The sequence below is a fragment of the Pagrus major genome, chromosome 10 (assembly GCF_040436345.1).
Source record: "Pagrus major chromosome 10, Pma_NU_1.0".
NCBI lineage: Eukaryota > Metazoa > Chordata > Actinopteri > Spariformes > Sparidae > Pagrus > Pagrus major.
In genome coordinates, this window is record NC_133224.1 from 10,158,809 (window position 1) to 10,171,411 (window position 12,603).

Consider the following 12,603-nt stretch of genomic DNA (forward strand, 5'->3'; position numbering starts at 1 on the left):
CGGTATACAGTGGCGTAGCACTGGGCAGCATGAGAAAACTGATGTGCTTTTTGAGCATTAAAGCATATTAACCTATTCTGGTAGTGACCCAAAATTAAATTATGAACCTGATAATGAGCAGAATATGTCTCCTTAAACCATTGTGATTCGAGCCAGACAGATACACACAGAGACAAGAGACGAGACAAGGACAGCAAAAACAGAGCTTTTAAAACAAGGATGGACTCTTACGTGTTCATTCTCCCCACTGGCAGTTCAAAATCAGTATGACTCATATCTGAGACTTTGGCGATTATTAAAAGAGGCAATGTGATGCGCCACTGCTAAACACAGCACGGAGCATTGGTTTGAGCCAACATAGCCACTCAAATAAAAAACTGAGGGCACAGGAAATAAAATATTGTATCAGTCATAACAAGAGTTAGAAATTATGATGTTCTGGACCTCTGCTTCAGGACTGGGGCGTAACACCTTAAGAATGAGGAAAAACTTTTATGAGCAGCAGAAATAGAAATTGCCACAGTGTGTGAGTCACGTTTGTATCCTGATCATTTCAAGTGTGATTGCACAGTATCCATCAGGTGTGGTAGGAGGTCAAGGGGTCTGTCACCTCTGTCAAAGTATCATCCGCATAGAGAAATAATTTATGTTCCATATTACCCACCTCAACACCTCTAATGGCAGCATTCGCCCTGATGCTTCAAGGCAATTTTTACGATCCAATCACACAAGGTTACACTCTGTCAGATCGCGATTTAAGATTGTATAACAAGATTCCACACAGGTTTCGTGTGATTTATGTCACTAAAAATCCTACGGTTTTGTTTGTGTACTGCATCTTTTGGTCTAAGGAAGACCAATTATTTAAGCATTTGCTCATGTTTTTTTTTAACTGTCACATCTACTGTGTGCATCCATGTGATCTATTTTTTTCATCTCATTAATGGTTTTCTGTCTGACTGAGACAGATAGCTCAAAGAAACATGTTTACATGTGCAACATTAGCTGCTCTTGACAGTCGTCTCTCGAAAGTAGTGACACATTTTTAACAGAAAAAAGGTGTCGAGACATAATTGTCAGCATCACACTTTGGCTGATCAAAGACTGTCACACAGTGTGGCTGAGCAGCCATAGTAATACCTGCAACCTCTTTAAGAAAGGCAAGAAAAAGGATGTTGTCACTTTAATTAATCAGCCACATAGATTCACATTTGTGTTTTTATTTCTCTGCTTATCCATGGGTAAAACTACAGCGTTCTTGTCAGAGCTGGCAGTGTAGAAGAAGTGCAATCGCTCCGTTGAACGCTGTTTTTGTCACTCTCCTGGCTGTTCCTAAGGTAAAAATATACGACGAGACAACTGTGGAGCGCGTCAAAGAATACATTCTAAAGGTTTTAGTCCCAGTCACAACAACATGCCAATTTAGAGACTTAGCAGCATTTATAAAATAAATAACGCTACAAATGAACTCAAACCACTTTGAAAGCCAAAGACAATATGCAAAACTTTTGAGCGACTGCCACGACCTGTGTGCTAAGCTGTAAAGTCAGTAGCAGCATCTTGGTTGAGGGTGGAGAGCAGATGGCAGGAGGATTGTGGAAAAACGCCAAATCCTTTCATACGTCTGCGACAACTCATTCACAAGAGGCATCAGCGAATATGCGCAAAAGCTGCATTCTGAGTGCTCGCAGGAACCAGTGACAAATTGGAACTTGGAGACGTGAGGAGAGATTCCCCAGGGTCGATCAATGCCGTCAGCGCTAAGACAGCAGCAGATCTCTAGGAGGAGTCTACACTCTTGACACCACGCTTGTGATTCATCATTTATTTGCACAGAATTCAAGAACACATATGAGCAGTCCAGTTAAGTATGTGTATACATATGTAGGCACTGCCACTCACTTCACCAGCTCATTTACGACCACATGTGCCTTGTCATGTTAGTACAATAGGTACCTGGTAGCAAAATTCTATAGTTAAAGTTCCTCCCAAATGGCTAATTGTTGCTCGGTTATGGTCATATACCAGTTTAAAGGTATGGCATGGTCTGAAAACTGACTGCTATTGTGCCATGTGAACTTGCTCATCTACGGTTCTGAATGCTAACATATTGGAGTTAAAAACATATATGTCATATCAAATTTCATGTTTGTCAGGACATAATATTTTGATTTAAATTGTAATAAAACATTTGTTAAACCCACCAAACCTTCTGTTTTCATTCCATTTGTTAGAATTAATCAAAAAAAGGGCTCAAATGCAAAACAAATAGGCAGGCAGGCCAAAACGCAAGCGGTAAAAGGTCCAGGCGACAAAAAACTGGCAACGAAAAGGCAGGCAGATGAGGAGTCAAGGAAAAGTCAAGAGTAATAAAAAAAAACTTAGGACAAACTGCAGATGAACCAACAAAGAGTGAAGGAAAAACAGACTTAAATAGACGGGTTAATAACCAGTGAAACAGAGGTGAAAGCATAAAAAAACACAGACAAAAGGGCAGGAAAAAGACAAAGACAGGAAGGGAAAAGTAAAAGATGACACACAAGGAGAGGCTTTTAACATAGAAGAAATCACATAATCGCAAAACTTGGATCATGGAAAAGTTAAGGGTCATTGTAACCGTTAATGATAATAATGAACATGAAGTGCCGTATACTGTGAAACACTGATATTTTCTGGGATGGCTATTGTACTGTTAAACTCTCATACTGTTGCAGACCTTGGTCATACATAACCTGAAAGAAATGATTTAAAATACTGACAGTATATGTATCATTTTTAATTCCTCAGATTGTTATTCTCTTATTGAAAAACTTCGCATCTTGTTTCCTTGTACCCACATGAATGCAACGGTACCTACTGTACTGGTACACCATTAGTGCAAAAGACATTATGGTTATCTCAAAAAAGGACACTAGTAGCAGCAAAGAGAAGTACACACTAGAATTTGAACTTGAACTCACTAGATTTAGTTCAATTAACATCAGAGTAAAAGGCTCCACAAGTAAATCTGATGTACAATCAGATCTTTAATCCAAGGCTGTACAGATATTCGCATTATTATTGCAAATCAGTGACTTCTTCTGTACCGACATTTTTTCTTTTTGCCGTCGTGCTGAAAGAAGTATCAATATTATATCAGTTCAGTTCAGTTCAGTTCTCTGAACTCAATATTATATCAAAGTGTAAAATTCTGGTATTGTGACAACCTCAACTCTTCAGTCTACAGTACTGAGACACTTCTGTTATGACTCTTGTAAAAGCTCCACCAGAAATGCATAAGAAACCATTACAATCAAATACAAAATCACTACCAAACTGACTGACCCATTTCTGATCCCACCGACAAGCACGGTGCAAAGATTTAGTTGTCTCACACAGATATACATGCACTGACGCACTATGAACCTATATTATTAAAATTAAAGACGCGGCCTGGGGAAGGTAAGCGCATTTACTTGACCAGCTCATCCGAGGATCAGCTCTGTGGTGTCCAAATTAGAGCAGCTGCCTCCTATCCATGAAGCCCTACGCTCCCCATTTAATGCCTTCCAGATAGAATAAAACATGTTATTCAGAAACCCACTGGGAAATGCAAATGTCGTGCCCATTTCTCAATGTGATGGCAGGTCCGGCAATAAATTGTATGCGGGCCCCATCTCCCTTAAGAAGCTCATTCCATAATTCAAAATATATTATAATTGGCAGAGCAATAAAATATGTGTTTCTCTGTAAATACTGATGGAGGTTAGGTAATTCAATTCACCATACATGGGAAATTTACACTGCAGCACATCAGTAGCTAATTTCCTTGGGGAAATTAATGTCTGCAGGGTCTAGGATGAACACTGACCACTGTCTACTGTGTAAATATTGACAGGAAGGGAGAATGAGGGGGGTATAACTACCTCATACATGCGACGGCTAAATTATATCTTCACAGGGGCTTACATTCACACACGCTCGGTCTTTCTTAAATCCATAGTTGAGCTGAATTCAATCAGTTGGAGCCTCACAAAAAAGTAAGAAGGAGTCAAGTGCAAATGCTTAAGGGGTCTTTGTTGTCACTTTATTTCATGGAATTGATTATTTCACACAGGATTGGTAGGCTTGACGACGACCTTTGCGGTATCCAAAAAATGGACGCATTGAAACCTGCTGCGGCTGCTTCCCCAACTTGACATTCATTTTCTCTCGCCAACTGAGGCTCGTCACTCACAAACAAGATCCAACAACCTGACAAACGATGGGAAGTAATGGCTTTGTCTCAAAATGCTGCTTTGCCCTCCCAACTGTGGACTCATGACTGTGGTGGATTCCCACAAATCACACTACAGCTGCCGTGGTTTGGCTTTGAGAACTCCCTTGGCATGCATCCACTGTGAGGCATTACCGTGGTCTGATGGTGCTGGCGAGTTCCCTATCTTTCTGTCTTTTTAGCCATGCATTCTCAATTTATTGTCCACTGTTGCCAAAGAATAACCTCGTGGCTGGTTGCCTACTGCATCCCTTTTTAGCCATTTCTTGGACCTCAGCCAAAGAACATACTTTCCTGGAAGAAGACTACAACTCTGCAAAGGACTTTGGCTTTATCCAACCAAGTAGCCACAAAGTGTGTTCACTTTGGGCGCAGAGTGGTAAGAGGTCCAAAAGGCCAAGACCATCATCCATCTGAAGCTTTATGAGCATTTCACTCTGGTGGATACAAGGGCCCATGATCTTGTGTGGATGACTCATTCGACTCCTTTCACATCTCTGCTTCTGTTTCAGTAGACACCTCAAACAATCATTCTTTGTTCGAGCTTCTTACAGTCACTCTGCATGTTGCCATGCCATCAAACGCTGAAAGCTGAGGGCAGATAGGGACAATAATGCAGATGAGGATGCGACGAGCATCAAAACCTGGTAAGTGACTCTGTGAACACTGCTCTCAGTCACCACACAAACTCCAGTGGCCTTGTAATTGCCCAATCCCTTGCCATGGAACATGGGCCGCTAAGACATGGATGTTTTGTTATTATGTACTTTATTTCTAAGCCAAGGAACCCACGTGTATCTAGCTGAGTACCAGCAATAGGCTAAAAATCTTACCCCTGAATCTGGAGAGAACGCAGAGGAGGCTCCAATGTTTTGTTTCTTCCCTCATCTAACTTTTGGGAAGGACAGCTCTAACGGGACAAGTATAGTCCGCCAATCAGTAGATCAAATAGCTTCAGAAACAAGATTCGATTCTGATTTCAGAGGTCAGACACCAACTTTACTTGACACTATGAATACTCTCCAGGGTAGAGACCAGTTTGATTCACCTAGGTACCGGAACCATCCCAAAATACTTTTTTAACCATCTTCAAGTGAATGTAAAGCGAAATATCAGTTTGTTAATTAACTGTAAACCTGTTGTGTTGTCACATTAAACTGCAGTTCACTGTTTAATTCTTCATGTTCCTCTGAGCAGAAACGCTCCATCCTTCTGTTTGTTTAGTGTTAGCTCTGATAACCAAACACACCGCAGGAATCTGCTGCCCACCAGCTGCTGAGAGCTAACTAGCTCACCACCTGGTGACTTCAACAGTGATGTGTTGTTCATTACGTAGCACCAGGGAAAATAGGGTGTGTTCACCCTCAATAGTGCGTTTATGATCTTTAGTTATAGGCTTACACACATACAAAAATACCTTCCATCAAGGAGGTGTCCCAATGAAGAAATGTTTGTCTAAACACATTTTCTATCATCCCTATGGGAGACTGTGGGAGTTGTGATCAAGCATAACACAACGTTTAGTGGCTCCCATTGAAGGAGAGTGTTGAAGACAAGTCATGCTGTGACATACAGTATGCCATCCTTTATATACTCGCTGTCTTTTAACCTTCGTTCGGAATCCAGACTTATTCCCCCAGAGACATTCATTGCGTTTGCCCCTTTCTGTCTATCCCAGGATGTTGCCCCACTCGTAACAATAACATTAAGCACTCAGGATATTCCCTGCACAACACCTGCCACATTATGTGATGACGTGAACCATCCCACCATCCCAGTTCCCATCTGGCAGCTGCCAACATTATAACTGTTCACTAACATGGGGGTTAATGAAACCCCCGTGTTAGCAAACGCACCTCTGCGTTTGGGGCTCAAGCTGCTCGGAGATCCACATGCAGCCCTGAAGGATTGGCTCCATTATGGATGCCAGCACGGGGCTACACACACTTCCTGAATAAAATAATGCTCACACCTGCTACCTGGGCTCAGCTGTTGCCACGCAACGTGGAGATGATGCATGCTGCTGTGTGCTCTCATGCTGTGTGCACAATGTCTGCAATTACAATACCATTAGGACTTCCAAAGGTGTTAACTTGTATGTACAAGGGCCATTGTTTTTGCTACCATCCAACATTTACCCCATGACCCTATGAAAGGATGGATTTTAAACATAGCTTGTGATTAAGCGCTGTTTTTGACATCTTTCTGCTTTGGAAAACTTCCCTGCAGTGATATCAAGTGGATGATATGCATGCATAGGGACCATATGTAAGCTTATTAATGTCCAAAAGACTCATTCTGCCTATGGTTACTGCAAGATAAGCATCAGGTTGTTGTATTTTTTTTAACCAAAATCTTAAACTTTGCTTTGACGAACAGCAGGCTCCTCTCAAGACAAAGTCTGACCTTGACTCTGAATCTAAAGGTGCAGTACGTAAGAGTTGGTCACCTGTCAAATTCAAAAGAAATAGGGGACAACATATCACCTGAGTAACTGCTAATTGTAGATGCCATTAGCTAGTTAGCTCAGTTAACCATGCAGCTAGCTGTTCGAACTGGGAGCTTTGAGCCGGGAGGGGACAGGGCTAGCTCGTTAGCATGCTAACTTAAATAGATATCTCTGTCAATACATAGACATCATAATGTCAAAACTATTAAGTTGCACTCTGTGAAATATATTTGTCAAATTTTTAATGTTTTCAATAAAAATTCTTACATATTGCCCTTTGAGCACAAAGATTTTACAGTTCTTTGTAGGGAAAGCGGTGGGTTTTGGGGGCATTGCTAATTTGCATATACAAAAATGATTGCATTCATTATATTCCATTACATTCCATCCATATATGTATGATGAAGCTTAATATTTTTCATAACTTACTAAAGTTTTGGTGGTAAAACTGTGTCGAATTCATATTTAATACCGACTGTGTTCAGGCGGTTGAATTTAATTGATGTCCAAGCCCAAATTCCAAACAGTTTGACATCTGTTACAAGGCTAGTGTCTCAAACAGTGGCCTGCTCAATAATCCGTTACGCTGGGCGGCTTGAGCGTGCAGGCACTCAAGGGGGAGCCTGACCATTTGCATCCGGCTTCATGTGGCGTGGGGATGGGGGGCCATATCTATCCGTCGCCATCAATACCAGTGCATGCTCTCTTGCACCTTTTTCTTTCTCTGTACACTTAGTGGATACCAGATGAAAGATCCAGACCTTTTCCTGTCTGGCTTTTAAAACCCTTTGAGGATGCAACCCGACATTTATCGCAGGCAATGTCTTTGAAACAACATGAAAAGGCAAAGTTTCCAATATAAGGGGAGCGATCGTTTCGGTTTCTGCAAAGGGCCGTCGAAGTTGCTCTTGGGTGTATGTAACAAATGGATGAAAAACTAGTGGTATGCTCACCTCACACATCACACATCACAAAGTGGAATACATTTCCTCATGGCAGAAAATGCACAAATAAATCGCTCATTAATCATGTATATTCTAATGTGTTCTATTCCCGAAACTGTCCTTCTTGTTACAGTTTTGCCTCTTTTGTTTATTGTATTTTTATGCAAAGCTGGATTGGTAGGGATCAAAGCTTCACATTGAGCCTCAGCTTCAAAGGAATAAGCATCCTGTGAAATTTCATTATCCAAACTGCAGTTAGTGCTTGTATTACTACAATTAAATGCTGGTAAGTATTGTACTTCTAACAGCTAGCCTGGTTGTCAGCTATGATCCATATCTGATCGTGGCCCCTTTCACGAGAATCTCCACTTCAGACGGGAGACAAACAACGCTGATTTCTTTTCAGGTGCGTTCAATGATGAAGTTTGAATGGGCTCACAGGTAAGAAGTGGCTTTGTTGCATTGTTGGAGGCATTCATTGACTTTCTCTAGTGGAACGTACTGGCATCACCTCTGCGGGGAGATTCACAATCACAAAACAATGAGCACTCCTGCATGTAGCAGTGTCCTCTCACCCACCTTCTTCATCTCCACAGAGGGATGCTCTTACACACTATTCACCTCACTCTCAAAACCGTGGCTTTTCTGCAGGGAAAGAAAAACTCTTCTCCTTGTGGAGTCAAGGTGTAGGAGCATTCATAGTATGGAGATGCTTAGTATCTAAAGTGTATATAAAATACGTGTAGAATCAACATAAAGAGAAGAACCTGGGGAATTGTGCCAGCTCCTTTTGATAAGTGATTTAATAGTCCAAGCGAGAGCAGAGGAGTCAATGATGCAGATGATGGTCTGATGCATAGGGCTTTTATCTATAATTACAGGTCACTTGCATCGACAAGAGCTCATTTACCAAGAGGAACTACTTCCTCTGTCTCTTTCACACTCCGCCTTTCTCAACAGCCTATTCACTACACTGCCCGTGTCTTTGCTGATTGGGATCCAGAGGTGAACTTTACTGCCATGGATTTCTGTGATCATCAATGAAAGACCCTCAGAAATGATGGCAGGTAGTTCATGGAAGGTTTACCTGTGACATACATCAAATGCAGGAACCCACATAGCACAGTTTGTCTGGCGCAGACCTGTTGGCCAGAGTCGGAGTCCTGTGTGGAACCAAACCTCAAGGTTTTTACTTGTTAGGGAACTGAACTTATTGCACATACTGTATTTGCCTAACCAAGTAGTTTTGGTGAGTAAAACCTAACCGAACTGCGTGTCTAAAAGTCATAATATGTTAAATGTTTGTCAGCAAGCTTCATTTTGAAAGTCAAACCCATTGCCCATTTATTTTTGCTGACTTGACTATGGAGTACTGATGCCAGAGGGGTATTTAGCGTCATAGTTTGAAGGTTAGGGCCATTTGTCTCTGATGACCATGATAAACATTATACCTGCAGAACACCAGAGTCTAATTGCTATCATCATGAGCACGCTGCTTTGCCAGCATTAGCATTTAGCTCCACGCACCACTGTGCCAAAGTACAGCCTCACAGTCCTGTTACACCGTGTCCTCCATCTTTGCATGTGTGTTGAATGACAGATGTGTGCGATTGATGCATGATAATATACTCTCTGATGTGCCTGACACTGTCCTGTCTAAACAGTTAAGCGTCTCCCCATTTCGGGGTATTAACATCGATCTTATTTATTATTCACATTACTTTCAACTTTGTGAGACCCCGCCACTTGATTGGCGCAGAAAGCTTAAGTGTATATGGATGAAAGCGTTGACTTAGTACAAGGGCAGTTGTCATTGATATCTTTGTAATTTGATTTATCCTGACTAGTCACTCCACAGATTGGATTTGACAGTGATGACCTTAAAATCTGTCTTTATGTAGATGACGTCGCATGCAAAAAGCCTCCAAGGTCACAATGTTACCTTCACTCAAGTGCGATTACTTTTTTCGGCTGATGATGTGTTGATTAAGGTGAGTTTTTCAATATTAAACACTTGTCACTCAATTTTTTAACATCAATTTCCTTTGGCAATGACAAAGTGTTTGATTTGCTAATTTGCCTTTGAATTGCAAATGGCCTCTCCTCGGAGCTTTTGGCGTGCCACCGCTCAATTTAGCTCCTTTTTGTGTGACTTTTGGGGAGGTCAGCGCCGACAATGCCGCCATTCCTCTGTGGAATCCTCTGACCCGATAAGACACAGAACATAAAACCCGACAGAGCGCTATCAGCAGCGGCATGCGCGGTGAAAGCCCGGGAAAGGATAAGCAGAGGAGGGAGCTTGGGCTCGGTCAAAACTCCCACGGATGAAAATGTTGTGATTCGTTTGCATATGCAACAATCTGGAAATGTTGTACAGTACAATAGGGAGAATTAACAGGGAGCAGGCACTTCCTCTTTTCTTTTTTTCCCCCCTTTTGCTTTGCTATTGTAATATTTTTCTTTTCTGTCTGAGCACTTGGGACTGTAAATGCTTGAAAGTGTGACTCAGTCCATTCCTCACTAAAAACCACAATAAATGACCAGGCACGGAAAACTCAACTACAATACCTCCAGCTGCCCAGTTACACTTCTATTCTTTGTAAAGCAAAAGAAAAAGGATTTTCTTTTCTCCCCAGCACCTTGTTTATGACTACCACACAATGGCACAGGTGCTCCGGCAGACATGGCCAATTACCTTGACTCATTAAAAAAGCTTGAGAGGAAGCTAATCTAAGTTCAGCGTCTTGACCTGGCAATAAATAGCGGCACGTAACGGCACATGCCATTCAGACTGCTGTACGCCTGCGCTCGTGAATGGCGCAGTAAAGACGCTGAACCATGTAATTACATGAGCCGATCGCACTCAACAGATGGCTCTGAATGGCTACAGTAAAATAATAAAGCAGTGGCAACCACGCCCACTGTGATAAAGAGATATGATGTTCATGTGTTTTCCACGGCAGCATCTGTCGTGTTGCGTTCATGGACTAGTTTTGTTTCGCAACTTATCACTTGGTGACCTGGACTTACTTGCAAGGCCACTGGCCTCTGTTGGACTTGAATTACCTCGTATAAAAGGACAACCGAGGTCCTTGTCACTTTTTTTCTTTGATCCCCGTAAGGCACCCCCTCCTCGCAACCTTGCTGTGACACAAACCATGTGCGTCGGGGCTCCCAGTAGAAGGACACACCTGTCTCAGCCAGGTGTTCAAAGCATTCCTGCCATGGCTCTGTCTGCTACATCGCTTCTCCTCTATTCTCCATTTAGCCGCTAATGAGGAGCATCAAATAAAAAATAGGCCAGTGACCCCACGCAACCTCATATCATGGCGACTTATCAGGGTTGAGTTTTTTCCCCTGGTCGCTGATATACTTGGTTTTGTCTTCGTCGCGCATCAAAAATCAATTTCAATAGCACGGCGATGAACATTACCTGGCCCTGAATGTAATATGATTACTGCTTCAATTACCAGTTGTGTTTGCCGGTGCCCTTGGTCATATTGACGTTCTTAAATTGAGCTGTATGAGGATGAAGGACTCAACTGCGACTGCCTGAGTGTATTCTGAAGGAGTAAGCCGCCTCACCAGAGTGTAGCTCTGGCAGTGCATTCAGCAAGGGATCTGCATGTCATAATGGGATATCATTACTTCACTCCCCTCATTACAAGGTCCTCATCTGCCGGGGCTTGAGTGTAATGTTAATTATTACAGAGGAGGAAGACCGAATGGGGCATTGTAGCTCAAAATGCCATTTTGATTGGATTTTGCTCCCTTTTATGTCATTAAGAACTCGATAATGGCTTGTTTGGGTGTCAACAAGATGATATTTACAGACAAGCAGCATTTATATAAATATATATATGCCTTTTCTGAGATGTCTCTTCTCCTTTCCGAAGGCAAATACAGTAAATATGGTAGTTGGGAAAGTGTGTGTGTTAACAGAGATGCGCGATTATGTCTTGCACTCTTCTGACAAGCCTCTGAGGACAACCTGAGGGGTATTACTGTTCCTAAAGTTGCTGCACAGCTGAGGTGTTCAGTCTGAGAATGAGCAGCTCAGCTGTAATATAGTCAGATACGTCAGTAGTCCGAGTGAGGTATGTACTCCACCAGGTGAGCTATTCATCAGCTGTATTATAGACCATGTTTTGGTCATTCAACCTTGGAATATTAGCCTACTTGATGAAGACTGGATGACCAAAACATGGTCTGTAATACAGCTGATAAATAGCTCACCTGGTAAAGTACATACTTCATTTGGACTACAGAGGCTGAGGCCCGGGATCCAAATCCTCACTGTAGCTTTTGCTGCATGGAGTAAAATGTGGCTGTCATAAAAACTTCTTTAGACGTATGTGACTGAAGTTGAAAAGATGACTAAAACTACATTGTAAAAACTTGAATTTTGAACCCTGTAAGGATGTCACTTCACTAGTGAACACTGAAAAGACTTTCATTCCGGCGCTCAACATCAGCAAATTCATTGAATTGATGTCTTTTGGATATGTTTTTGCTCAGTGGGAAGGTTTGTGCGTCAGTAGCGTCCCTCAGGGCTACTTTGCTCTCGTCTTCCTCTTCACTGTGTCGTGTCGCCCGTTCGTGGCTCTCCACACCTGACCCTCTGCACTTTTGAAAGAGTACCTGCATATCTATGTGTGTTTTTCTTCTTTTATGTCTTTCATGTGTCACACATGATGTCTGAACTCATATGTGCAGCTCTCCCACTCACTCTCTCTCTCACACACACACATGATCACAGTAGGCGCACATTCAGGTCGTGGTCTTTGAATGGGAGAACCCACAGGCAGGCTGGTATCCAGGCTCCTCTGCTGTCTTAGACTCGTCTGCCTTTGAAGTGGATACAGACAGTTGGATGTTAGAGGAGCTGTGTGCTCCTTCGGCTGAGGAGAAAGCTCAGAGAAACATCAATGGGCCGAGGCTTGACACGGTCATGC